Below are 27992 nucleotides of genomic sequence, written 5' to 3' on the forward strand. Positions count from 1 at the left end.
CACACATCTGGCCTTGCTCTAGGATCTGTGTGTTTTCAAAGTACTCTAAAAGTGAAGTAATTCTTTTGGGACTAGCCAGAGCATATTTTTAAACCCTCTGTGCCAAGATCTCTGCAATTCAGCTACTAACTGACAATGGCTGGCTGGCAGTCCTGACTTCATTCAATCCAAGTGTGCAGGGGCCCACTCTCAGTGCAATGGCGGGCTCAACCTTGACCACGGCACAGAGCTAGCAAGAACCCCGCTGTGCTGAATAGGCCACACTCCTCTCGGTGTGGAGTGGAGCAAGCAAGCCAACAGCCAGAATCCACTGAACTCTCAGACTGCTCCTAATTTATTTTTCTGATGACTCTGGTCTCAATTACTCAATGCGTAGACCATAAACTTTGAGTTATAAGGAGCATTCCTAGAGTTTTATTAACCCCCTTTATTCTAACTGCTCTTCTGTCACAAGTCTGCTTTTCAGTTAGGTTGTAAGGGGTTAAAGAATAGCCTCACAAAGTGCAGAAATAAGGAAAAACGGAAATTGACCCCTCCATGGCTGTAGAGGCTAGAACACGATCATGTTGGCGATACTGTCATTTGTAGAATCGAATCCTGGTCTAAATGAAACAGACAAATTTTCAGTAGTAAGAAACTCCTTTGTTAGCATCTTCTTTTCTCCCATTTGCCAATCAAGTAAAACATTCATTTTTGGTTGGGACATTGGAGTTACTGCTCTGCAAGACCAGGCCTATTTCCGTTTCTTCATTTTTAGATTTCTCTCTCTATTTTCACATACTTGAAAATTCTTAGAGAAATAAAACTTTTCACTCCATAGGTAGAGACTAAAGACTTAAAATACATATAAACATAGGAGGCTACTCAATAAACGTCAAATGAATGCATGATGCTTCTAACGGAAATACTTTCTACATAAATGGCTTTTACAACTTAACTCATTTGCTAAAACTATTTGATTTTACTGAATTTGAACTCAAAAGTAACATTTTGAATATTTCTTGCTAAAAATCTGGAGACGTATATTGTCACAATTTTTTCAAGGCTGGTGAGTGGACCCTTACATGTGTTGGAACAGCAGACAGCAGTGTGGAGTCCTGCCTTCGTTCAGGGAGGCATCCAGCTACAGAGGAAACAGAATATGTGGAAATACTGTTCTAAAGTCCACCTGACAACCAGCAGAGGAGCGATAGAGCCATGGCGTCCAGAAAGAATAATTTCCATTTCCAATATTAACGATTTTGAGCTGAATTCCCCTCTATCACATTTAAGTAAGACAATTCTTCATTTAATGAGTTTGAATAGAGGAGCACAGCAAACCTAGAAGAAAGAAATGTTTGAAAAATATTCTGGCCTCTAAATACTTCCTATAAAAACATAATCCCTTCCCTTTAAATCACCTTATGTAACAACACTCAAAAACATTCATAGCATTTCTCTGTGTGTTTGATTTTGCTACACATGATATCTTTTAACTGACTCAGTCTTGCCTAAAATTCTAGAAGCCAGACGCTGTCTAGAATGAAGAGTTTGAATCTCAGCCGGATTCTCTTTCCTGAGGGAGAAAATATTCCTCGTCATTCTTGTCTCAGGTTGGGGGAAGTGGCCAGGAATTTTCCTAGGTAGACTCCTTCGGTCAGCTTCCTAAATTTCTGGAATCAAAATATGCCATCACTGGACTGGGTTGTGAAAGCGGTATTTGTTCAGTTCTCACATTTGGGGGTAAGTGGGTGCCCCCACATAGGAAACATGAATGTCTGTCCAAGATGGGTGGAAGCGTCTGCCATGATTTCCTTTCCAGAGCGTTTCTCTCACTGGGGTGGGACATCTGGAATTCCTCAGCTTCCTTAGGAAAACGTTGATGTTTATTCAGACGTTCTGACTCTTGACAATGGTGGTCATATGCCTGGGCCACCTGCGTCCCTGGATGAGAGGCTGGCAGCCCTCAGGACCGCTCATCCTGCCGTCTGCCACACATCACCGGAGATTTAGACACAGGCTGGTCCAAGTCAAGTCCAGATAGACAGTGTGTAAATGTTTAGTCTGAGGTACTTTTTATCTATGTCTCTTCCCTTTGACAACTTAAACTTGCCTTCCTAGGTTCCTTGGTCCAGTTTGGTCCTGACAAAATGAAGTATAGACTATTTTTCTTTCTTGGCCCTACAAAAACTAAGACTCCTTTCTGATATGAATACAAAGGGAAGCTGTGAGAACCTAGGACAGCTGAAATTGGCAGAAAGATTGTACCTTTTAGAAAGGCAAGGAATTCATTAAAAACACACCACATGAGACATGACTATGATTAAATATGCATCGTATTTACACATTTTCTTCGAATATCCCAGTGCACCCAAAGCCCGGGCTTCTCACGTGACCCCTGAACAGGGAACATCTGTAGAGGAAAGGACAAGTGCAGGAAGGGAAGAAATGTCTGCAATTGTTCTAAGGGTTTCCATGGCTCATCTCACTGACCCTGGATGAGTTTCTTCTTAAGCTGTACTTTATTTATTCCATAATTAGACAAGATTAAAGTCTAAAATCAAGCCACTATTTATTTTTCTATCTGTGCTTGTACAACTGCAGCAGAATTGAAAAATATAAAGATGTAGGTATTTCAATATAGCGGTTCAATATGACCCTCTGGGAGCATCAGGCCATCCGGACAGACCAGTTCAGCTTTCCAAGGAAAGGATAAAGGACAGTCCCCAACAGGGGAAATCTACCATGAAGTTGATTTTGTAACTCAGGGAACATCTGTGGAGCCAAAGATTTAAATGAAGCACTTGAACTTACCCAACATTTTGGAATTCCATAATTCCAGTCCAATGGGACAGATACCTTAGAGTTAAGAGATGAGTCATAAAATCTGTTTGCTGAAATACAGACATTTCTAACTTATTAAATATCAGAACATCAGGGAAGAAGATGACTGGAACCTCTTAGAGTTGCTTACATTGGGCAGCAGACAAAGCCAAACATTCATTATTACTGGGTAGACCTTTGTGTACCTAAGCGGGCTGTTTTCAGATAGAATGCCTGTATAGACTCAGCATCTGGAAAACTTCTAGTTATCTTCAAAATCTTGGTTCAGTTTTTAACAGTGGACTAACCACAGCACTGAGATGCTTGGACTGCACTTCCACAAAGGATGTTTTGGGTGAAGTAGGGCTGGCATCATCTAGACTTCGCTTCAGAGCTGGCGGTGCTTTTCCCAACTAGCAGGTGTTGGAAGTAACAACAGAATCGAGGGGGTAACAATCAACAGGACATTTAAAAATGAAGTCAGCGTAGCTCCAGGGCTCTCACTGGTGCACTTGGTGAAACGCACAGTCTCTGGACACGTATGTTCCTACCCATGGCTCATTTCCCACCATTTACTTGGTAAAAGAATTTGATATGTGAATGCAGTAGTCCCTCTTGTCTGCCAGGGATACCTTCCAAGACCCCCAGGGGATGCCTGAAACCTCAAATAGTACCGAATCCTATATATACTATGTTTTTTCCTATACATACAGACTGGTGACAAAGTTCATAAATTAGGCACAGAAAGAGATTAATAACAATAACTAATAAAATAGAATGATTTTAACAATATACTATAATAAAATTTACCACAGACCTTGGCAACCTGAGCACATGATGTTTTCTCTTTCCTTATTAAGTTGAGGACTTTCACCTTTTCACTTAAAGCAAGCACTTTATGGCTTCTCTTTGGGGTACCCCAATTGCCAGCATCACTACGCTTTGGGGCCATTATGAAGTACAATAAGGGTGACTTGAAAGCAAGCACTGAGATACTGCAACTGCCGATCTGATAACTGAGAGGCTGCTAAATGACTACCGGGCAGGTGGCGTCTACAGCGTGGATCCTCAGGACAAAGAGACGAGTCGAATCCTGGGAGGGACAGAGCGGGATGGCACAAGACTTCATCATGCTACTCAGTCCTGCTTGCAATTTAAAACTGATGAATTGTTTATTTCTGGAATTTTCCATTTAGTATTTTCTGACCACAGTTGACTGTGGGTAACTGAAACCACAGAAAGTGAAAGCATGGATAAAGGGGACTGGTGTCCATATGTTTACAGGTGTCATTTATTCTCAAAATAATGCCAATTTATTCAATTACTTTGAGAAGGAAAACATCTATAAAGAGTTGGGATTTTTTTTCTTTCGACTTGGGGGCTGGCCTGGTGGAGCAGCAGTTCAGGTCACACGTTCCACTTTGGTGGCCAGGGGTTCACCGGTTTGGATCCCGAGTGCAGAGCTATGCAGTGCTTGTCAAGCCATGCTGTGGCAGGCATCCCACATATAAATTCGAGGAAGATGGGCATGGATGTTCGCTCAGGGCCACTCTTCCTCAGCAAAAAAGATGAAGATTGGCAGCAGATGTTAGCTCAGAGCTAATCTTCCTCAAAAAAAGAAAAAAGTCATTTTTCTTTTGATTTATATTTCTTCCTATATTATGTTTCTTTCTCTCTCTATATATAGAGAGAGAGTGAGGGAGGAAGAGAGGAAGTCAGAGAGGGATTTAATTTAAGGAATTGGCTCACACCATTGTGGATGCTGGCAAGTCTGAAATCTGCAGGACAGACTGGCAGCCTGAACGTTCCAGCAGGAGCTGATGATTCCAAAGGCAGTCTGGAAGCAGAATTGCTCCTTTTCCGGAGACCTCAGTCTTTTCTCTTAAGGCCTTCAACTGATTGGATGAGGCCCACCCACATTATGGAGGGTAATCTACTTGACTCAAAGTCTACTGACTAGCTTCAATGCTAATCACATCTAAAATATACTTCACAACATCTCAGCTGATGCTTGACCAAACAACTGGGCACCATGGCCTTGCCGAGTTGACCCATAAATTAACCGTCACACTATCTTATGCATAATTCAAATTTTTATCACTTAAATATGCTCAGACAAGTGTGGCAAACTATGAACCTACAAATATATGAAATATGAACTATAGACTTGTCATAAATTCTTTCAATCTCATACTTCTAGGTGTCATTTGGCCTCTTCTCTAGACTTTGCCTAGAAAAGATAGTATTTGGAATCTATCATTCTTAGACCTATAGATGTGCCAAAAGAGGGCAAAGCGAATTGAAACTTAAATCAACACCATAAGTAAATTTTGTAATAATGTAGTAAGGAAATAAAGATTTCAAATTTCCACTAAAACTAAGCACAGTATGGAAATAATATTGACACTTAGTACAAACTCAATGATAGGTTTTGCGGTTAGATTTCTCTCTCTGGAAAAGTCAGACATTGACTTATGGGAAGTTTCTGGAGATAGTCATAGTTTCTGGAGTAAAGGGTGACATCCTCTGGTGGACAGACTCTGCCAGTTTAACTCTGAAAATTAGTGATGGGCAAATATTGCAACCAGGTGGTGGTCTGGCGTCCACTTATGCAGAATCTCTTAGGTATGGCAGCCTCTAAGAGGTTTCTGAGCTGAAAGGAATTCATGTGGTTGTTCCCACACATAGAATCTAAAAGATGATATAAAAGCAGTACTTTCTTTAACCTTTCTCCAATGACGCACCTTTTGTTCCTATAGGATGCCCTCTGGTGACCAGCTCGCCATTGGCCTAGGTCGTCTGCTGTTTCCTTGTGATTTCCACCCACTCCTCACTGTCAGCCCAGTCCTCCTGGTCTGTATTCTTCCCACCCCACTTCTTTCCCAGGATCTTGGCTTTCCCTCCATCGAGGAGTGTCTACTTCTCATACACACCATTGTGCCCAAAATGTCTCAGTCGCCTCAGTTGTTTATTGCAGTCTCCTAGTCTCACCCTGATTGGAGAACTAAAGAGAAAACTCTGCCCTTTCACAGAAGCTGTGAACTCCGTCTTCTAGGAGCCGAAAGATGCCCAGCATGTGAGCACGAATCTGTGGCCATTCAATTAACTGGTTTTTTATTATAATTATTATAAAGCTGTAGCAAGACCAAGGGTTTCTCAATGCTTGGAACAAGACGTTTTCTGTCTCTTGTGTTGTTTTTCTACCTCAAATGTGAAAAACAAAAAGGAGGAGGGAGCGATTGCCTTAGCTTTAGCAATCAAAAAGCCTTTTTTCCGTGACTGATTAGGAATGAGCCATTAGGACATCCGAAAACGACCGAAGTTAAGAAAAAAAGCAAAGTAGATTCTTCTGGCACTTACTTTATAGAAATGTTTAATTTCATACCTGGTGTTTCTTGGTATGCTCTGCTCGCTCATTGAGGACCGAGAGTCTTTGGTCTGGAAAAGTAATGAAATAGAAAACACTGAGCTCCATTCCATTCCCGGCTTTGTAAAGCTCACCTAATTAAAAAAGAAGTAAAGGTTTCCAGAAAGCACAAAGTAAAAGGGAGAACAAGGTAAAATTTCTTTAGGATTAGGACACACCTGTTCCCACTATTTAACTTTCCCACTGCAGGCCCTCTGCCTGGTGGGGCCAGCTCCAGGGCCAGGCGCAGCGCGAGCTTCCAGGAGTATGAACACGCTGCTTCTCTGATGCTTCAGTTCTGTGACCTCGAAATTTCCTGACCATATACCAACGCACTGATCACACAATCAACAAAACTATGGCCCACACACCCATAATGTACACATATTTATTTATAAATTATACAACTGTGCGTGTTTACATTACGTACATTATAAAAATACATCAAAATAATTTAAAATGAGAAAAAATATAAATAGAAGTTCCAATATTTTTTCCTGCACCCTAGTGAATCCTGAGGTACCTCATAAGGTACACGGCACCCCACACCCCGACCTTGCAGACCACCGCTTCAGCAAAGACGCCCCTTCTGCTGGCTCTTTGCTCCCAGCAAATTTCCCTTAATTTTAGTTGAAAAAAAATCTGCACCTCCCTAACCCTCACTCTTCTCCCCCAGAGGCAGATTGTCTCTATTTCATTCTTCCAGTTACTGCATAAATCTCTGTCACCATCAGTGCTTGGAAGACACCCTTAGCAAGGCCAATCCCTTATTTCTATACCAAATGGATGGATTTACTTCAGACTATATCCTTAACCTTACAGCAACACCAGATGCTATTAACTACACTCTCCTTACAAGACTTTCCTCCCTTGATTTCTGCCTCAGTCTGGGATCACTGGCTGCTGGGCATCCAAGCTACCCAAGATGGCCTAAATGACAGAACCCGCAGGCTCGTGCTCCTCCAGACCTCTGAGGGACTTGGGTGACAACCCGCCACCCAGGTTTCCTCCTGTGTCTCCCACGGAATCTCTCATCACTTCTCCTCAGATCTGTTTGCTTTGCTTCAGTACTGGATGGCTGTCCTGCCCCTAGGTCCACGTGGCCTCCAATTCGAAAGCCCCGGAGAATGACGGGAGTCTTCCATTACTGCTACACGCCCTGAGGAGAGGAGAGCTGCTTGACCAGCTTGAGTCCTGTGTCAAGTCCTGGTCTGCGGTCAGCTCTGGTCAGTAGTTTGAGGTCTCCGAGGGAACAGACTCAGAGCGGGGGTGGGGCGGTATGTTCCCTAACATGGCAGCAGGGAGAAGATGATTTGTGTCTCTGAACAGCTGTGGCTCCTCTCTATAGTTGCCTCCTTCTCATGCTCTTCCTCTTGGATTCTTCCACTGTCCTTGGAGGATATGTTTCCCCTTCTCTCCCTGGTTCTTTCTCCATGCTACATGCTCATTCCAAATATCTGGGTTCAGCAACCACCCAACACTGACTGATTTCCACCTCATGAGGTCCACAGCACCCATCCCCTCCGTATCTGTGTCTCCACTCTGCCACCGGTCCCGAGCTTGAGCCACTCTCTATGCCAACCAGCTGGCCCTCTGCCTGAGGTCCTGCAGCTACCGCAAGCCCAGCGTGTCCAGGCTGAGCTTACCACCTCCAGCAGCACCACTGACCTTCCCACATATCCCAACCCCTAGCATCACCACCGCTACCCAGCCACCCAAACCTGAGAGGAATTCCAATTAGACTTCTGCTCTTGTCTGGATTACATACTGGCTCTCACTAGAGATTTCTGTTGAAATGTAAATTTCAATTGCTTTAAAATGCATGCTAAAGCATCACAGTATTCAAAGTCCTTCTGCTTAAATAACAGAGTGAACTAATATTAACTCATCATAAATGAATTTAGCATATATCTTCTCAAATAACAAATAGCTGTGGGAAGGGCCCCAGCTCACTGATGACAGTGATACTGGAGAATACCTTGGAGAGCCATGGGACATTTTTCTCTCAGTTATTATGCACTCCAACCATAGAAAGTATTATTAATATTCCCATATTACAGGTAAAGAAAGATACTGTAGAGCGTTTGAATAACTTGTGCCATATCACAGATCTAGTAAGAGGCGGAGGTAGGATTTTAACCCATATTCCAGAACTCAAGCTCCTAATTAGGACAATATGCTTCCTCCCTCTATGTTAGGGAATTTGGCATATGGTTAAGAATACAAGTGTGGAAGTAAAAGAAAATTGATATGAGTTACTGCTTGCCTGCTGGGCCAGTTACAAAACCTCTCTGTGCTTCCTTGTCTGTAAAATGGGAACGAGAGAACTCAGGGGGTGGGGGAGGGGTTGCAGAGTAAACAGGAGTGATAGATGTGGAGTGGAGAACACAGAGCCTGACACATAGTTTTTGTTCAACAAATGGTACCTGTTACCCTAAACCAAGCTGAGACACGCCCAGCATGAGCTACAACCTCTGCTCAGCCACCAGCACTCTGGGTTACCTTGGGCAAAGTTCTGTAACCTCCAGGTAGCTACATTCTAAAGGAAGATGCTTATCAAATAAAGTCAGGTTCCTGGTGGTGGAATGCCACTCAAAGTGATGGGCAGAAGGGCTTTAGACCCAGACGCGACACACGGCAGGCACTGACGGGCGTGATTTCCTTTCCCCTTTCAGGTGGTGATGTGAGAACAGTAGAACCTGGTCCTGGTGCCATAATGGTATTCAAAAATTCAATCGGGTAAAACGTGGCATTGCGTTTATGGCATAACCGCAGTACTGCTGCCCGCTGAACGAAAGGGCAGCGAGCCAGCTGGGGGGACCAGGGGACAGGCTCTCCAAGCCAGGTCTGACTACAAAGGGGCAATTATCCACTTTAAACATGGAAGGCCCTCTGCCTCTTCGGGGGTAATTGGGAATTCCAGGAGAGTGACAGCATCTCAGGCATCAGGCATCTCCCCATTGGTGGGGAACTAGCCTTGTGGGCTCACACCTGGAAAACTGCTGCAGAAGCAGCCTGGCGTGCAGAGGTTCACCTTCCACCTGTGCAGTTCTAGAAACTGATTCCCCAGAGACCACACACCCCACCTGGCCCCCACCCGTTACCCTCTTCTGCTCCCCTCACCCAGAAGAAGAGAGCCGTTGGTCTACCTCACTTTGAGACGAGGGTGCCGTAGCACAATTTGAGTCATCTACATGGATTCTGATGAGTGTAGTGTAATCAGCATTTCTGAAGTGATAGGTCCAAGGTGGATTCTCATTCTTCTAGGCATCTCTAGTTGAGATTCTCCTGAGGGGGAGGAAAAGAGGATGTCTTCTCAAAACTCTTTCCAGCAATGTTCTAAAGTATTGTGCCACTCAACACTTTAACCAAATGAGAAAACATTTGAAACGTCCTAACCTTCAGACAACTTTTATTGTCTAGGTCCTTGTCTACGGTACCCAAACGACAACTCATTGCACAAATTCAGTGCAGCACAGGCGACCACCCCCCATTCCTCATTTCTATCCATTTTGGATAGAAAGGACACAGACTTTCTGTCCAAAAGCCAAAACTGTCAGGAAGGACCATGAAGACATTTGTGGCAGGGACTGCTAGGTTCCAACCTAGCATCTATTTCTCCTATCTTCCTCACAAACAGAACTCTGATTTTACTTTAGAATGGCAACGTGCCCAGCTTAAAAATTAAATTTCCCAGCCTTCTCAGAAGCCAGGAATGGCAGAGGTACTTAGGCGGATGTCTGGGAAATCTTAAAGGAGCACTGACCCAGCTAGGAGAGACGATTTCTTGCTTTTTTTTTTCTTTCTCCCCTTCTTCTTTTCTATCACCTGGAACTCAGATGTAATCACTGGTTCTCCAGCAGCCATCTTACACTGGAAGGACATCTTGAAGCTAAGGTTGGTGTCTTAGCTCAGGTGACCTCAACAAAATACCACAGACTGGTTTGCTTACACAACAGATATTTATTTCCTCATGGTTCTAGAGGTTGGTAAGTCCAAGATCAAGGTGCCAGCATGGACAGTTTCTGGTGAGACCTCTCTTCCAGGCTTGCAGGCTGCTGCCGTCTTGAAGTGTTCTCACCTATTCTTTGTGCACGCAAGGGTTGGGAGAGAGGGAGGATAGGGAGGAGCATTCTGGCATCTCTTCTTCTCTTCTTACAAGGACACTAATCCTATTGTATCAGGGCCCCACCCTTATGACCTCATTTAACTTCAATTACCTCCTTACAGGCTCTGTCTCTACATACAGACACGTTGGGGGTTAGGGCTTCAACTTACTAATTGGGGTGGGGGTTGTAGGGCACAATTCAGTCTATGGCAGACAGGTAGCAGAATTTTAGTAGGCTCTTGTGACAGTGATGCCAATATGGAGCCACTATACAGCCCTGGACTGCCCGTCTCTGAATTTCCTTTACTTGAAGCCAAAGAAAGAAAAAAAAATCCTCCAGCTTGTTTGAGTCATATGTTTAGAATTTCTATTACATTGAATCAAACCTAATCCCAACTGATACAATATATGTTTATCTATTCACACAACAACAAAAAATGTTGAGGATGTTCTATGTACTGGGTACCATGCTGAGTGCTGAGAAACTGGGGATAATAAGACAAATCAGATGGACTCCCTCCTCTGATGACCCCACAGGTTTATGGAGGAGACAAACAGAAATATACGATTTGAATTTGTTGTGTTGTAGAATGGCCAGAAAGAAAGTGAACCAAGTAGTCAAAGATAGCTTAGCTTGGAAACTTGGGCAAGACTGCTCAGAGATAAGATCTGCCCCTGTCCTTGAAGGATGTGTGGAGCTTCCGCAGCCTGGAGCCGGGAGTCTCCCAGACATAGAAACAGTAAGATCCAAGGAATGCAAGCATGGAAGAGCACGGCATGGCCATTGGACAGTGAGCTGTGTTTTGTGAGTAGAGAAAGGGAGAGGAGAAAGTAGCTGGAGATGAGGCTGGAAAATATATAACAAGTTCCTTCTACATGACACTTAGATTCTTGGGCTTAACCGCATGGCAGTGGGTTACCTGAAGGTTTTTTAAGCAGTGATGTTAAGGTGTGATGTTATTAGACTGACATTTTCAGAAGATTATTGTAGAAGCAGACTGGAGGCAGGGGGCCTGCACAGAGGATCACGGTAATAATACCAACAAGACATGACGTGAACAAGGCTAAGGGACAATGTGTTCACTCCCGTCCATTTCAGTCTCATCCAGTTTGTCAAATGAGCCGCTAGCCACCTGTGGATTAGCCTACATGGACCAACAGACTCTACCCCAGCACTACAGCAAAACTTCTGACCTCACTAAATAGCGCTTCTTGAAAACTGGTCTTTTCTACTGTCATGAGGCATCTGTGGAGGAAATTAGCAGGGGCAGGCCTTCTGAACACGCCTGGGGCAGCTGCCTCCTTTCCTTGAGTCCTTGGTTTTCTCCATCCTGACATCTCCCCACCTAGATCAGAGGGCCCCAGGAGTGCTGCTTTGCACCCTGGCCTGCTCACTTGGTTCTACTCTTTGACCTCCTGTCTGCTCTTCACACTCCCTTATTTCCAAATGGATCTCCTTGGACATGATACCACACGAAATAAGGTTATCAGCATCTTGGTGTCAAACTTCTGAAGCTATGCATGGATTATCTTGCATTCCTACAACAGAGTTCTAATTCAACACTGATGCCTGTTTGATTCTGAACTATGAAATATTCATTGTACAGCTGCACCTCTCTGGGAGTGCTATTTCTACGCCTTTCTTTCACCTCCTCATGTGCTATTTCTACTCCTTTCTATCCTCCTTTCTGCCCACATGCACTCCTCTGGCATTGGATGGAGGCGTACTGTAATCTATTCCTGGGAAATGAAGCTGATAAATGGGAGCGTATCAGAGGCAGAATGAAGACGAGTTGGTGACCAGCCAGTTAGAAAGTCAAATTGCAGCAAAAGCACAAAAAGATTAGCTCTTCCTTGACATCAATGATGAGGACATATTTATGCTATTTCTTTGAAAATTTCAAAGGGCAGAGTGCAAGTACAATGCCTTCATAGGTCTTTGCCTTTCCTCATTCATTGAATAAGCAAGAAACATCATTTTCTTCTTAAATTTAAAGCCTGTTAATCACTCTTGGGTTACAGATTTATTTTATCTGAACATCTCCATATTGTCTAAGTCCACATCAATTACACACACACTACATATGATTTTATTCAAAGTCAGACCATGTAAAAAATAAAAGTGGGAGACTCCAAAGAAAATGTGATTTCTTTCCAAGAAGTCCACTATGTTCAGACTTCAAATATTGACTTTTTTTCTGGAAATCTCCTATTGTTTAAATTGTCTACACACCAAGTCGAGTTCTCAGTTGGAACACTCAAAATCAGGGAAATGTTTCTGTACATATTTTTAAGGTTTATTCACACTTTGTTTGAAAGTTACAATAAATCAACTTAATTTGAATCACTCCATAAGCTAATATGTCCCTACAAACTTTCCCTTTGAATTTAACCATGAGGATATACTTCCGCTTAAACCACTTTTGCTGTTTCAAGAGTTTGCTATGTGTTTATCGTTGATTTATTTATTCATTCACCCATTAGGCAAATAAATTTGGACACCTACTATGCACAGATCCTGTGTTGGGAAGTATGGGGATATAAAGATTAATAAGAGGAATATTATGAAGATTAGGGCTCTCAAAGGGCTCTCGGTCTGGCAGGAGAGCTGATATTATCACGCATATTTACAGGGCTTTGTGGTTTACAGAGCATTTTCAAGTGTGTTCTTAGATTCAGATGTCTTCATAAAAACCCGATGGACTAGGCCAGTTAGGCGTGCTTTACAGACTAGCCCTGTTTTACAGATGGACAAACTGCGTTCTCTCTCATGAAGCCCTACTTCACACATGATGACCATCATGGTGGGTTTCAACCCAAACGCAACAAGAATCACCTGGGAAACTGGACACATGACGAGTGCCTGGGTTCCCCCTCCAGAGATGCAGATTTTATTGGTTGGAGGTGGGGTCTAGGCACGGGCAGTGTTTTCAGTTCGTGAGATGAGGCTACTGCACAGCTGAGGCTGAAAACCGCAGCTCTCCTCTTCCTGAACTGCTTGTGGTTGCCCTTGGACATCGCATTGCTTCCCATCTCTGTGTCTTTGCTACTTTGCCCTTGCACTCTCCACTTCATATTGAAATCACCCCCGATGCCCAGCCTGGAACTGCGTCTCATTCACCTTTTAAGCCCCAGTTCGGAATGCAGTCCCTCGTGTACAGTAGGAGCTGAGTCAACGTTTCTTGAACTAACTTCAATTTGATCACAAAATATGCTAGTTTGTATTATTGCTTCTGCCTCATCATGGTCTCTTCATCATGGTCCCCTCATCAAGGGATAAAATCTTTCATCTTATTAGGTCAGCTAGTTCATTTTTGTCTGCTTCTTGCTAAGAACCTGGGTTAAGTTTCTGGGGCAAGGCAGAAGGACAAATTAAGTGAATCATGCCTCCTCATTGACTTCTATCACTTCATACCCCAGCTCTCTCTCCCTGTGCTACATTTTACAGGAGAGTGAGAGATGTGACCCTTGACCTCCAGCAGCCCAGCTCATCCAGCCAAGCTTGCCTCTCCAGATCTTCATTAAAACACGATTTGTCCCACTGGCCCTTACAGATACACCCGGCTGGGTCAAAATTCAAAATGCACACCTAGTTTAGGCCTTAACTCTGGAATCTACAACATCCACCCAATACTCAGGAAATTTATTTCTGAATAACAGGTCATGATAATGTATTTTTCTAATAGGATCAATGTTGTTTCTAAGAAATACAAAATCGAATCCTTTCATTTTGAAAATGAATTAAACTATCAGTATCTTTAAGATAATTTATAAAAATTTATCCCATAGTAGAAATAAAATATAAATGTTTTATACTAGTTTCTGGGCTTAAAATTGACTGCTTACTTGGTTGTAAATGTCCATTTTAAAAAATATCAGTAGGATAAAGTTGTTAGCTGCTGTTCACAGGGTTTTCATGGCCAATTTCTTCAGAAGCAGGCGGCCAGGTCCTTCTTCCTGGTCTGTCTGAGTCTGGAAGCTCCACTGAAACCTGTCCACCATGGGTGACCCTGCTGGTGTTTGAAATCAGCCGGGTGGTGTGGTTCCCTGACTGGGACACAAACCCAGGCCGTGGCTGTAACAGCATGGATCTTAACAACTAGACCAATAGTGCTGGCATTCTGGATTTAGTGGGACACAAAGTGAAATGGTTTTCTATTTTGCCAACGCTGCTTTCACTGTGCCAGGCGGAATCTCCATTTCCTGTCTCTTTGTGAAATCTGTTTCCATAGTCACTTTCAGTTTTATAGTCACTTTCAGTGTTAAAAAGCCCAGTCCAATTTAACCATCTTAAACTGTAACCTCATATCCCCTCTTCTTCCCCCAGCTCGAGTTTAGCTTTGGCCTGAAGATCACAGAATGAGGAAGGAGTCTAGGGGGCTCCTGGAACACCTCCTGTCCCCTTTCCAGGTCCCTTTGTCTTTGGCATGCTGGGAATGGGGGAGAAATGAAAGATCATAAGCAGATGTTTCTTGCTTATCTCTTGCTACAATAGTCTTCACTGTGAGATGATCTCTGCTTGATGGCTCTTTAGAGGGCTTGTGAGTTCCTTAGAGGACTTTGTGGGGACTTCTAACTGCACAGTTTCTTCATGGGAGATTTGTCCCAGCTCGACATTTTCACTGTCCATCAGCTCCTTCCCGTGGTGATCTTGCTTCTGGGTTGCCCTCGCCTGGAAGGCCTTTGATCCACAGGTGTTGCATCCTTCTTGCCATGACAAAGAGTAGGAGTGAGGTGCACTCCTGTGTCACTCTTATCCCCTCCCTCAGTCCTTTCCCATTCTCTCCATTTCCCTTTCCTCTGCTCAAATTGACACAGAGGACATTCAGCAAGTCCCCTGCCTGGACATATATCCCACCAGACAACGAGATGCCAGACTCCCACTATGGCTGACTCCTCAAGTCTCTATTCTCTTGGATCCCTTGATCTGGGGACCACAAAGAAGCACTATTCTACCTCCTCCAAGGTGGGGAAGGAAAAGTTCCAGCTCTCTCGTCTTGATCTCCAGTCATTCTCAAATTTCTATAGTCTGCTCATGTAGACTGATGGGCAGGGTAGCTTAATATTTGGAATAAAAGAGCCAGTTTGGTCACCTTTTAATAAGACCTGAAGAGGTCTGGCCCCAACAGGACTCGTTAAATAACTTTATTAGAACGTTAGGCAGGCTAACCTGTTGTTATCCTCTTACTAACGTAATTATTCTCTATATTGCAATTTCTAGTCTTATACTCTGCTTCTGATGCATATAAATGCTCTCTTTTCACTTAAGTCACCAAGTACTTTGCCTCCTGCCATTCAAAACTTTCCCAAAACACCTTGCTCTCCCTAGACTAAATAATTAATTAACTTTACACTATCTAATGCTAAAAGTTACCAGTACTAAAAAGTGTTCCAGCTGGAAAGGACCATCATGAACTCAGTCCAGTTCTCTCCGTTAACTGGTAAGAATAGTGGGTTTCCAAAGGTGAAATGGTTTATCCAAGGTTGTTAAGTTAATTAGTGACAAAGATAGAACCAGAGTTCTGTCCTCCTAACTTCTGAGAGAGGAAATTCCCCAGTACCTCACCATGTTTCTCATGCTCACATCAACGTGACCCAACAACGAAATTCACGTGAACTGAAAATGTTCAGCCAATTACAATTATTGGAAGATATATTGAATGTACCATGACCTTAAAGGGACATGAAAAGGTCATGACATACCACAAATGATCAAATAGTCATTTTCCATCCTTTATAATCTGTTATAAGACTGAGTCACGTATTCTGTGAAGTCAGGCAAGTTAAATATTCATGCTGAGTGACATCTAAAAATTGTCACAATGTGTTTGGGATGCACTTGGGAAAGACATCATTGCACATAAGTGTGTATTCAGATAGCAAGTTTGGCTTGAGACCATAGAAACCAAGTTTCCGGGCAAAGTGTGTCATTTTGCAGCTGTTTCCTGCATCTGTAGCAACCTCCCCAAAGTCAACCAGACGAAGCTGGAGGTATCAGGATGTAACCTGGGAGTATCCTCTTGATGACTCCTCTGGGGTGCTGGGGAACTTTAGTACAAGCAATTACTAAAATGTCTATAACAAGCTATTGTTGGATGTACTAAGATCAGTGAATAAGAAGAACCATAGGTCGAGACCATCTTTTCCACAAGCTTCAAGAAGTTGAAGTAAATTTACCAAAACATTTGGGTGAAATATATTCTTCTTAGGAAAATTGAGGTGTGCATATCTTCAGGAATGTCTTTGGAAATATTTATGGGAGAGCAATCTTAACACCAGGAATAAGGAGTACAGCCTAAGAAAACTAATTTAGTTCCATAAAGTGGACATTCCAAAGCCCAAAAGCAGGGAGACACAGGGCAGAGCACAGGAATGGTACATACGGTCCAGGAGATTTATAGAGTGTTTATATATGGAGTGATATGGCTCCTCAGCTCAGCTTCCCTACTTGGGCTCATTCGCGTAACTAATCTTTATTGAGCTCCTAACTTCTGCCAATAGCGGAAATATAAGAACAGTATACGAGACATGGTCTCTACCCTTTAGGAATTTGTTGCCTCTTTGGGAAATGAGTGAGTGCACCAATCACTACAGTGCAGACGACATGAACAGCCACTCCTCCTGATCTTGCTGCGCATCTCTCTCGTTCCTGGAGTCTGCTCATCTCTCTCCTACCAGAGTGTAAGCTCTCAGGGAAGGGCAATTTTGTCTCATTAATCTTTGGGGCAATTGTTGCATCTGGAAAGAGGCAAATATTTCATAAATAAAAGGGATCACTTTGTCTGTGAATTAAGCTTTACAATTTATGAAAAACTTTTAAATTCATGAAGGCACTTGACTCAGAGCCTCTGTAACCCTGTGAGATGGGCAGAGCCTATACGGTGACCCCCATTTCACCGTCACTGACAACAAGATTGAGAGGTCTTAAATTGGTTTCCAATCTAATAAGTGGCAGAAGTGTGGCTATGGCCTAGCTTCCCATCCCCTCTGCTCTTACTACAGCTGCCACCTTGGCACTGCAGCACTGCCTCCTTAGTACGTGGGAAGTGATCTGTAATGTGATGGATGTTTGGAAAAGAGAAGGACCATGCGAGCAATCAAAAAGACTTCACGAAAAAGATGCCATTGAGCCTAAAGTTTCACTTCAGGAGTTCTCTATTATTAACTATACTTCAGCTAAAATTTTTTTTTTTTTTTGCTATTATGTTGTTTTTTCTGCATCATATTGAAGATGCTATTTTAAGTTGAAAGCTTCTAGAGAACAGGTAATATTTTTGTATAGGGGGAATATTATTCTGAATACCTGTTGGTAATAAGCATTTTATTTTCAACTACTAAACAATTACCCATTGTCAAATTTTAAGAGTTAGATGCATGCAATTATAGAGCTGGAAATGACTGTAGAAATAACATAATTAAGTGGTCCCTAACATTTCGGCCACCCAGTGGCCTTTTTATGAGCGCCCTCTCTCCCCAATAGTCCTTCCTGTTTTAAATATTTGCCTATTTTATTTAGTCCAAAGACAAAGAAAACATGACACCAGTCCTCAAGGAACTCACAAACTAACAAGAAACATAAATACGTGTATAATGAACGTATTGTCCCCTCCCTACCTCCTGCCCTTTGAATCCTCTTCATCCCAGTACTTGGTGCCACTGTTCATGCAAATGCTCGTGTCTCAAACTTGGATTTTCTTCTTGATTCATCTTTATCTCATGCCCTACATCCAATCCACTAGAAATTTATCAGCATAATTCCCGTACTTAATTCAGAGCCCTACTCAACCATCACCTCCTTAGAAAGACCTTCCCTGATCTTTTCACTTAATGTGGCCACCCTCCCCAAGCTCCCTGAACTCCTAGCCTCTTCAACTGCTTTATTTATATTTCTGGCACTATCACTACCTGAATCATATTATTTCAACATTTATTTATTTGTTTATTATTTCATACTAGAATGTATAATAAACTCATGAGGGTGAAGATGTCTTATTCTCTGCTGTATCATCAGCTACTAGAATACATAGTAGACACTCAATAAATATTCGGAAGGATGAATAGGTAGATGAGTGTCTGGACAAATGGATGATTACGTGGATGAATACATGATGAAAAATGGCACAGCAAGGATACAATGAAAAAGAATGACTAATATACATGAAAGAAAAACTAAAGATAGGTGGCAATGAGCTGGGCTTTAAAAAAATGAGTAGAAGGTAACCAGACAGATTAAGGAGGGAGGAGCAGTGCCGGCTGAGGACACTGACAGAGACATGAGAGTGTGTGTGGGTGTTTCAGTGAGAGGTTAGAATCCAAGGTGGGATCAGAAATAGCAGGAAATGAGGTGGTTGTTAGACCAAAGCCATGAATTAAAAGCCTGTGTGCTTGCTAAGGAGTTTGGACTTGCTCTCTGGATAATACGGAACAGATTTTAAAAACAGAAACACCACCGTCAGATCTGTGGTGGCTGTGGGTTGAGTGTACTTTACAGAGGAGAGGAAAGAGTCAAAGAGCCAATTCAGGACATTTTTATGATACTACCAACCATGAGTTCAGTACCTAGACCAAGGGTGTGGCCATAGACATGGAGAGGGAAAGACACAGACGAGCCGTATTTCTGGAATGAAACAAAATGACAGAATTAAATGGCTGCAATTGGAGAAAGAGAGAGATGAAGAAACCGGGAATGATTCTGTAACCCCTCGCTTAGGAAATGCGAAGAGGTGCTGGGGATGAACGCAGAGAGGGCAGAAGAGTTGGGAGGGCGGGGAGAGGGGTGAGCTCACCCGCAGCAACAGTGAGGTCTCTGGCAGTCAACGTTCGTCACATAGTTGGATATTTGATTCTGGAGCTGAGACAGAGATGAACCCTAAAAATACAGGGTTTGTGGTCCTGAGAGCAGAGGTGGTAGTTGAATCCATGAGACAAACTTCAGGTTTTAATCATTATTTTTGCACGGTTAGCATATAAATCAAAACTTCTAGTCAGAACTGCTGATTCGGAACCACTGCTAACACAACTGTTGATAACCAACAAAAAAACAAAGAAACTTGAGTTTTTAGTTAGGCTTTGGTGACTATATTATTTCTGATTTTTTTAATAACATACTGTCAGTAGCATACCCTCCTTAGTCTTCACAAATATCTTGGAGGAAGGGAGTCGAGGGTCTCTAAGGTAGGAACCAATGACCTAGTCCAATTCTTTAGAAAAAGAAAAACCTTAAGCCCAGGGCATTATGCCTGTTTAGCATGAATTAATTCTTATCTTGAAATTGGGTCTGCAGGCTCCATAGCCATGGAAACTCCTTGGATCATTTTTAGGATTCCCCCTCAGCCCATTTGACACAGCAGGAAAAGAATATGGGCTGAGCAATGTTTTGCCCTAAAGATCAGCATGTTCTGGCACAGCCGCCATCCTGTCTTTCTGTCTGTCCCTTAACAGGGCATGAGGGAGATGTGCAGAAGCCAAGGATAAGAAGAACCCTGGAGAAAGGCACAAGAGGGAAACATACAAATCTTGCAAGCTCTTGTCCATAAGAGGTGGACAAAAGCAATATTGATAAGTACCGTCCTCAGTTTCTAGAGAATATACTGAGATGGTCAATTTCTTGGAGGTAAAATCGAAGAATCCCAAGTCAAGCATATGAAAACGGGACCTACTTAAAAACAGAAATTTTTTCAGAGCAGGAAATGCTGGTCTTTCTTAAAGATTAAAACCTTATTTGAAGATTATTAGGAAAATTAAAGTATATTTTTGTATAATGCCTATGTTAAATGAGAAAAGGCAAATGTAAATTTTATATTCACTATCATCATAATCATGACTGAAAATGCATAGGAAAAAAGACTAGAAATACACAAACTGTTGCTATTGGTTGTCACAAGTGGTAGAAATATGCATGATTTTTTTCTGTTCTTCTAATTTCTGATTTTCTATGAATGTGTTATTCTTATAAATATTAAAAATAAATAAATTTTTTGACCACCTATGTCTATTCAGGAATTTTTTTCCTCCAAATGTTCAAACCACTTTCCATAGCAGCCAGCCCTGGGTAACAGACAGCAAGCAGGCCTTGGCCCTGGTGCCCATGGGCTGCACGTGCTGGAAGCCTTGCCTAGTAAACTGATCCTGTGCACACAGTCATGTCACCTGGTGGGACGCAGACCAACCTAATTGAGACAGAGAACCCAGAGATCACCTCCAATCCTCTCCTTTCGTCCTGCAACACCGTATCCTTGTGAGTCATAAGGTTCCTCCTGATGGAATCTGAAACCATTTTACCAGACGTCACACATCCTTCATGACAGTGGAGAGTGCTAAGGTCCCTTCTCCCTTCACTATGACCCAGCCTGTGTCTTGGTTTTCAGTCCGTAACACAATCCGAGTTCATTAGCACCGCACCTTGTCTTTATGTCAGCAAATATACAAAGTAACACTTGTTCATTTTCCTGTAAATGTGTTTTCATTTTTAGAAAGCTACTTCTGGCCTCATGAGAGAAAAGCACAAAGACGACAGAAGCTATACTTTGTCACTATTCAGACCTTTGAAGAATGTTCAGACCACCGACTTGCAGATCTTAAGAAATACCAACAAATTTCAATAAAGGGAAAATACCATCAATCACTAACTTGCTCAACTTTGTTAGCCAACTCCTTTCACTCTCTGGAGAGCAGAAGTGACTCCAAGAGGAGGAGGGAGATGTGAATATATAACCTCCGGTCTCGAAACCATATTCCTTGGCAGCTGTCGTGGGGTTTGTTTTAAACCCTATGCATGGGCAATCTCTGTCTTGGGAAATCCTGTCTAGGCATCAATCAAGCAGCAGGAGATGGCCTCTGATTGCCTAAGCAGAGCCTTGAGAGGGGAATCAAGGACCCTAACAGCGCGCTGCTTCTGCCCACATTCAGGGGCCTTCTCAGACTCAGCGAAGGCTGAAATCAATTGCCAAGAAAAGCCTTCAGGGTTCAATTAAGAGCAATGAGATGTTGGAAAATATTTAACAAAAACCAACGTCCCAAACCAGCACAGAATGTGAAATTTCTGGACACTGTGGGCAACATATTCTGCCAGATCCTTCTGATTATGTTTGGTGTGTAATTAGGACTTCTTATCCAGAAAAGTTTGGCCCTCTTTTGAAGTCAGAAGGTGTACAAGACGTCAGAAGTCTACCCTAAATGGCCCAGGTTATAAGAGAACAGGAATTATTTTTAAAAAGAAATAAATACCTAATAAAAAAAATATTCCCACACCCATGACTTGGAGACACAATTTCAGGGATATCTACCTTTGGGATCATCATCTTATTTTTCAGAACAGACTTGAATTAACTGAAAAGCAAACATCTTAAAATCATAGAATGTGAGAACCAGAAGCAGTCTTAAACATCACTTAATCCAATCTCCTCATTTTCTTATGAGGCCACTGAGACCTTGTGTGGTGTAAAGACTGGCCTGACACAACACAGCTCGTTGGGGTGACAGCCGTGGAAGCCATCTCTCACATTTGGATACAACTCTGGGACCCTCAAGCACTTTTTCACCTCACGGCTTGTTTGATCCTCAACTCAGAGTGTTTCATCCTCAATCGCACAGGCAGAGACTAACCAGTGGGTTGGTTCTTGTATTTCTGACACCCTTTCAAGCAAAATAAAACATCACTTGGGAGGAAAAAGGAGTTCAAAAGCTGAAAAATGTTCCCCTTGATTCGATGTTGTCGGCACATTTATAATGATGTCAGGAGATTCTGTGTTCTCCTTTGTGTTCTGTCTCAGCATCCTACCAGGATGGATGACCACCTAAGTGTGAGCTCTGCTAACGTACAAGGCATTCAGGTTTTCAAAGGGAAAACCCTCAGAATTTTTATTGATTGAAGAACAAAATAAAATTCTTTCCTCTAAAAACAGGAGAATTTTAGAGTTGGACAGATACTCACCTACAGACAAGAGCTGAAGTGTGGTCTTCTCTGGAGTTGGGATGAGGCCTGCCTGGAGCTGGAAGGTCTCTTTGATTCCCGCAAGTTGGGATTCACCGGCTTTGTTTTCTTCAGTTCAGTAGGACGGTTTTTGTTTTCAATCTTAATACTTCTCAGAAACCTTTTGATTCTGAAATTCATTAAAGTCTGAATTCACCTAGAAGTTGATTAATTTAGCTGTGATATTATCTACCAAGTGCAGAAACTAAACCGGGCCTACGCTGAGACCTGCTCGAAGAGTGACGAATGTGACCTTCACTCCTTTCCCACTTCCTCTCTGAGGACTGATGTGGAAAGCAAGACCTCATCAATGCCTCAATAAACAGAAACTTTCTTCCTTCATTCCACTGTAAACATCACAATTTTTATAATGTATTGATTAAAAACATATTTTAATCATACTTAAAGTGATGTCTAACTTTTTCCCAAATCAAAGAATAACATTCTCCAATGCTTGGTTAAGCTCTTTTCTTCCAAAAGCTACTAGCTAAACAGCCAGGCTGAAACAAACCAACAACTCTGAGCTTTGCATGGAAGTAGAACTAGAGTGTGCACTGAGTGAGACTTGAATAACCAGGGACGTTTAATGAAATTAGGTACAGATGTGGGATTACAAACACTGGCAATTCTCAAAGCTGGCACAATATGGTATGTGTCTTTAGCTTCCCTAATGTGAGAGGTCTCGCACCTCTCTAGCACCACTTCTTGTTAAGCCATGTGAGGTGTCACTGGTCCAAGGCTCACAGTCCTATCAGTAATCCCTCTTGGCCTGTGTGTCTTCAAATCTACCTCATAGGAGATGACAATAAAGGATGTGAAGGCCAAGGGGCATTAAACCAAGCTTCACATTTCACACCGAGACCGCCATTCATGAAAAGCTTTTCAAGCTGACTACTGTCCAGTAGGTAAACAGAGTTTTATTTTTTTGAAGAAAAACACAAGCCTTTATCACACTTCTAAGTTCCAACATCTGTGCTTCTGTATAGGCTATATAATTCTGTCCAAGGCCAAAAAAAACCACATTAATCCATAGAAAATATCAAAATCCATTTTCCTCCTCTCAAATTCATACCTGGACCAAACTGTAAATATCGAATCCAGAGGCAATTTACCTGGAAAGGAATCTGTAGAAGTGCGTCAACAGCATTCCCATTTCGTTCTTGCCGTCGAACTGGACTCAAAGCATTTTGAACAATCTAGCTGATTATCATTTCCACATGACAGATGCAGCAGTGTTCTCCTCTCTGTATTTCTCTCTTTCACATTTCATAGTCTGTGACTATTTTTAAGATATTACTAAAATGTAGTACTGCTGAGGGGAAAACGAGAATGAGTCCAAGGTGTCCCATGGTTGCGAGTGTCTTCACATGCTGTCTTACCTGGTCATCATTTTGCGTAGAAGTCATCCACCAGCCTGCAGTTACAAAGAGCATCACACGTTCTGGACTCTCTACTAATCAATAACATATTACGCTGCCTGAAATTGGAAATATTTTCAATTATAAAATCTAATATTGGATAAAAACTAATGAAGAGAGAGAATTAAATCTCCTGTTGTGTTGACTTGGATTCAAGATATTTCCCAATTCAAAATGTAATATTGAAGAAAAACTACTGAAAACAGAGGTTTAAAACTCTCCCTGAATATAAAGCTAGGATATTAGGTGAACTATGCAACTTACCATGAGAATAAGTCCAAATGGACGGCACATTTGAATCTCTGTAAGCACTTGAGCCCTCCATTTTTAAAATCCAACCTTCAAAAAAAGAAAAGGTGGGGAGTCACTGAAAAGAAATCTAAATCTTTACTTAAGTTTCTCAAAGTGTTTCCAAAGAGAATTCCACTCACAATATACAGCAAAAATGTCTCTAAAAATCTTCTTCATCCATTTTTCTCCCAACGTTCCACATTGAACAGATTCAGCTGCCCCAATTTCCTCTATCCCTTCTACAAAATACGTGCAAACTCTCCTTCAAAACACGACAATCCATGCTTTCTCTTTTCGGCCTTTACACGCCAATTCCTTTCTCCCATACACAGTAGAGGAAGGGCTGGTCCAGTTTAACTTTTACACATTTTGTGAGACAGTGCCTGAATTCCTTACCAAGCCCACCTGAAGAAGATATTCTGCTGGCTGCTGAGACAAACTCCCCTTCAACCTTTCCGTTTGGGTCCTCACAATCCTATGGAAATTCAAACCAAGCAATTCAACTCACACTATTGGCACTGTCTAAGGCTTGAATTTCAGGGTTTCAAACCAAGGCTTTGGTGCCAGCTTGCCCCATGGCGGGAAGAAAAGCAAATGAAGCCACAGAGACGTGCCAGTTTTAATTCGATCTCCGGCTCAGCAACTCAACCCTGGTATGAAAATGAAATCCAAAACCCAAATCTCTCCTGTAGTAACAAACAAAAAATGCCCTCTCCCACTTCCCCTCAAGAAAGAAGACTTCAGAATTCTTCCAAATCCAACTTGTGAATGTCATCAACTTCTCAGAAGGAGGGCTGTGAAACACTGTGTCTTTTCAGGACTGGACAGCATGGCGGGGGCACATAGCCTCAGTGGCAAGAGGCATGTGTGGGTAGAGCTATTGAGCTTTGGCTTGGAGTATAAAACTCTAATCCTGAAGACAGAACGTGTGCCTAATTGAATCTAACAGCTTTAGCAGGGCCTTTTGGGCAGAAATGCTTTCACTTCCACCCTGTGCCTCCATGATTGATTTAACGTGCGTTGGGATGGGCGCTGAAAGTCTGGAGTCCTGAACTCAGTCTGGTTAACCAAAACAGAAACACCAACACAGGATACAACGCAAGGCGGTCAAGTCCAAAATACACAGGACACAGAAAAAAGTAAGGAAACACAATCAAGGATTTATCCTGCCTTTGGGGCAGGATAAAAGATGTGTGCTAATTTCCAAATAACAGGGTCTTTTCATTTTATGTGCAAATATTTTCTTAACAAAAATTCCAAGAACTAAACTAACTTCACATTACAGTGACTTCTTCTGTGAAGTGTGTTTACAGGAGGAAACAGGGAAATAGCACATAATTGAAAAAGAATGCTTATTTAGATGAGCTCTGATAAGTAAATTTGAACTACTTACTAGTCACAGACGTTGATGTGGTAAATGTTCACAGTCTCAGGACTCTATCCTGCTAAGCGTGTTCCACATCCTTTCAATTTCAAATGCACTTATCAGAATGTTCCTCACTTAACTCCTGCCTTTCCTCTTTTCCCCCTAGAACATGGCTCTAAGGTGACCCTCACGGTCAAAGTCTTCATCTGGAGGGAGCAGGTGGGTGACTCAGAGTTGGGAGGTGACTTAAACAATGGTTAAAGAACCATAGGCAAAGCAAAGAGCTGGAAGTTCCCAGGAGTCTAACTTGTTACTCTTATTCTGTGCTCATCAACAATAAGCCAGTCAAACTTCTTGAAAATTTGATATAAGCAAGATAATTGAAACTTTTAGAAGCTCAGAATCAGTGCAAAAGAATACATATTAATTTCCTTAACTAATCTATGATTACTTCCTTTGTGTGTTCATCTCAGCTTCCTTGTCTCAACCATTTTAAGATAACGAATTGTCCCTCATTGTAGACCACTTGTGTGAGTGTAGACGTATCGTCTGGATTTGACATATGCCAAGATTGTGCCACGATTGTCCTGTTTATCTTTTTAACTCTTTTATTTTCTTATTAATCCTAAAGTATTTTAAAGAATTCCAGATATGTCATTTCCATCCCAACGTACGTATTTCAGTCTGCATCTCTAAAAGCTGGGGGGGGGGGGGGGCGGGGAATGATGGTGACAACAATCCCACACTTACAAATTTTATTACAAAATATTTTAAACAAATAAAAAAATAAGAATAGATACCTATGTAGCCACCAGCAAAATAAAATAGATGTCAAAATCTGGCCTTACTTGGTTTGGTTAGTTTTTTCCCCCCTTTTCCAAAGAAATAAATCTTTGCAAATACAGCCAAATTCCTCCCTTTTTCACTGGTTTTCCAAATGTATACTGCCTCTTAACTAGGAAATTAAAATGCTTTATAAACCAATCCACACAAAATTTTCACATAACTTCTACAATTGTTTTACTTCAATTAGACATTCAAAAGCTTGTACTAGGTTTGATCTTTGTCACTGAGTCACTTCTAGAAATATTTTCTAGCAGAACTAGACTGTTCATTTCAATTTAAATTTTTTTAAATTACTACACATTGCCTGGATGTTTGAGGTTAAGCTTTGTGGTTTACCCCATGCTTGAACACTATCATCTTTGTGAGAGATATAAAAATAGAGATGAAATTAATTTATAATAGCATTAATCTACAGAGATTACCACCGTGTCTTTTTTCATAAAAATTTAGATAAACTTAATTGATCTTGCCTAGAACTTAATGTAAACTGAGGCAAACTAAACGCATCTTATGTATTTCCTGAGGCAGTTATTATATACCAAACCTGAAAGACTTATCTGGAAGCTGGTGGTGGATTTATATAAATCTACTTCATGCTAATAAATAGAATAGGATTATTTCTTCATCTACACTCCTTCTACCTGGTGTACCTCTTCATGTTTTTTATCTGTCTGACCTCATTTATTGCATAAGGAGTAATGTGAGGGGGATGGGATAAGAAAAGAGGAAAATGGGAGTAGGTCTTAAAATGCAAGTTACCTCGGAATTTGAGTTTTACCAACTTTCCTCTATGATCGTGGCAGGATATTTGCATTTAACTTTTTCAAATTTGAGTAGAAAGCAGTGAAGCATGGATCTGTAATCTCTGAAAATGATGAGCAGGTGCCTGATGAAAGAAGTCTTGACAACAAAGATCGCAGCCAAATCGTAGGATGATAAATGAGTCAGGGTTTGGTTTTTGTTTGCCTTTTCACTTTGCCAGGTTGGCATTTGTCTAATTCATTGTTTTTTATGACAAGGACAATTATACCCAAGCCTACTTACATCCTGAGTTAAAGGAAGAGGTTAGTTCAATTAAATCAGGCACTTACGGGAGGTGCTTGTCAAGATGGCGCTGTCAGCGGACGTTGAACTCGCCTCCTCCCACGAACACAACCGGCTTACAACAATTTTGGGAAGAATCACCCTGGATTGAAAACTGAAAACTGGATAAAAAGAACCCCCACGACAAGGGACAGTCCTGACGAAAGCAGAAGAGGCAGTAACTTCGGCTGGAGAGGAAAAAAGCCACCTTTGGGAGCAGCGGAGCTTCTTATCTGGCCAGGCGGGAGCCACTCTAAGGTACGAGCCCTCCCTGGAGGAGTGAGGTCCGGAGCGGGGGCAATACTGCTATAACCATCCTTCGGACTAAGCCCAACTGAGACAGGGGTCTTACTATCTGGCTTTGCTGGCTATTAACTGCAGCGAGGACACCCCAGAAAAGCTATTGGCTGAAAGCTGAAAAGATCCGGGTCTTAAAGGGCCCACACACAAACTCACTCATTGCAGCAACCTAAAATCACCAGAGAGAATGCTGACTGTCCTTTGGTGAAACAAGACTCACCTGGTGGGCTCTGGGGGCATCTTGGTGAGAGGAGGATCCTCTCCTGAGACTGAGACATTGGTGGGGGCCATTGTTCTGAGCTGGTCCAGGCGTGCTGATAGGTGGGGACCATTGAGGTGCGTCCCTTGGGCTGTTAGCCCAGGGGTCTGCCACACCCACTAGAGCACAGATTTAACCCAGT

At 42.2% G+C, this 27992-nt stretch overlaps 1 long non-coding RNA gene across 4 annotated transcripts; it reads right to left on the reverse strand.

The window, feature by feature from the left end:
• Positions 1-333: 333 nt before the first annotated feature.
• Positions 334-27717, reverse strand: LOC139076929 (uncharacterized). 4 transcript variants are annotated; one of them, XR_011529007.1, is made up of 8 exons: positions 27300-27717; positions 23970-24044; positions 23400-23764; positions 22249-22417; positions 19103-19335; positions 9358-9496; positions 6188-6303; positions 334-1320 (listed from the first exon to the last, which is right to left on the reverse strand). It is a non-coding gene; the product is annotated as an uncharacterized lncRNA (long non-coding RNA). The 4 variants fall into 4 exon arrangements; XR_011529005.1 differs by lacking the exon at positions 19103-19335 and having other exon boundaries at positions 6188-6240; positions 9363-9496; XR_011529004.1 differs by lacking the exon at positions 19103-19335 and having other exon boundaries at positions 6188-6240.
• Positions 27718-27992: the final 275 nt, after the last annotated feature.

Source organism: Equus przewalskii, chromosome 18 (genome assembly GCF_037783145.1).
Source record: "Equus przewalskii isolate Varuska chromosome 18, EquPr2, whole genome shotgun sequence".
In the NCBI taxonomy this organism is placed as follows: domain Eukaryota; kingdom Metazoa; phylum Chordata; class Mammalia; order Perissodactyla; family Equidae; genus Equus; species Equus przewalskii.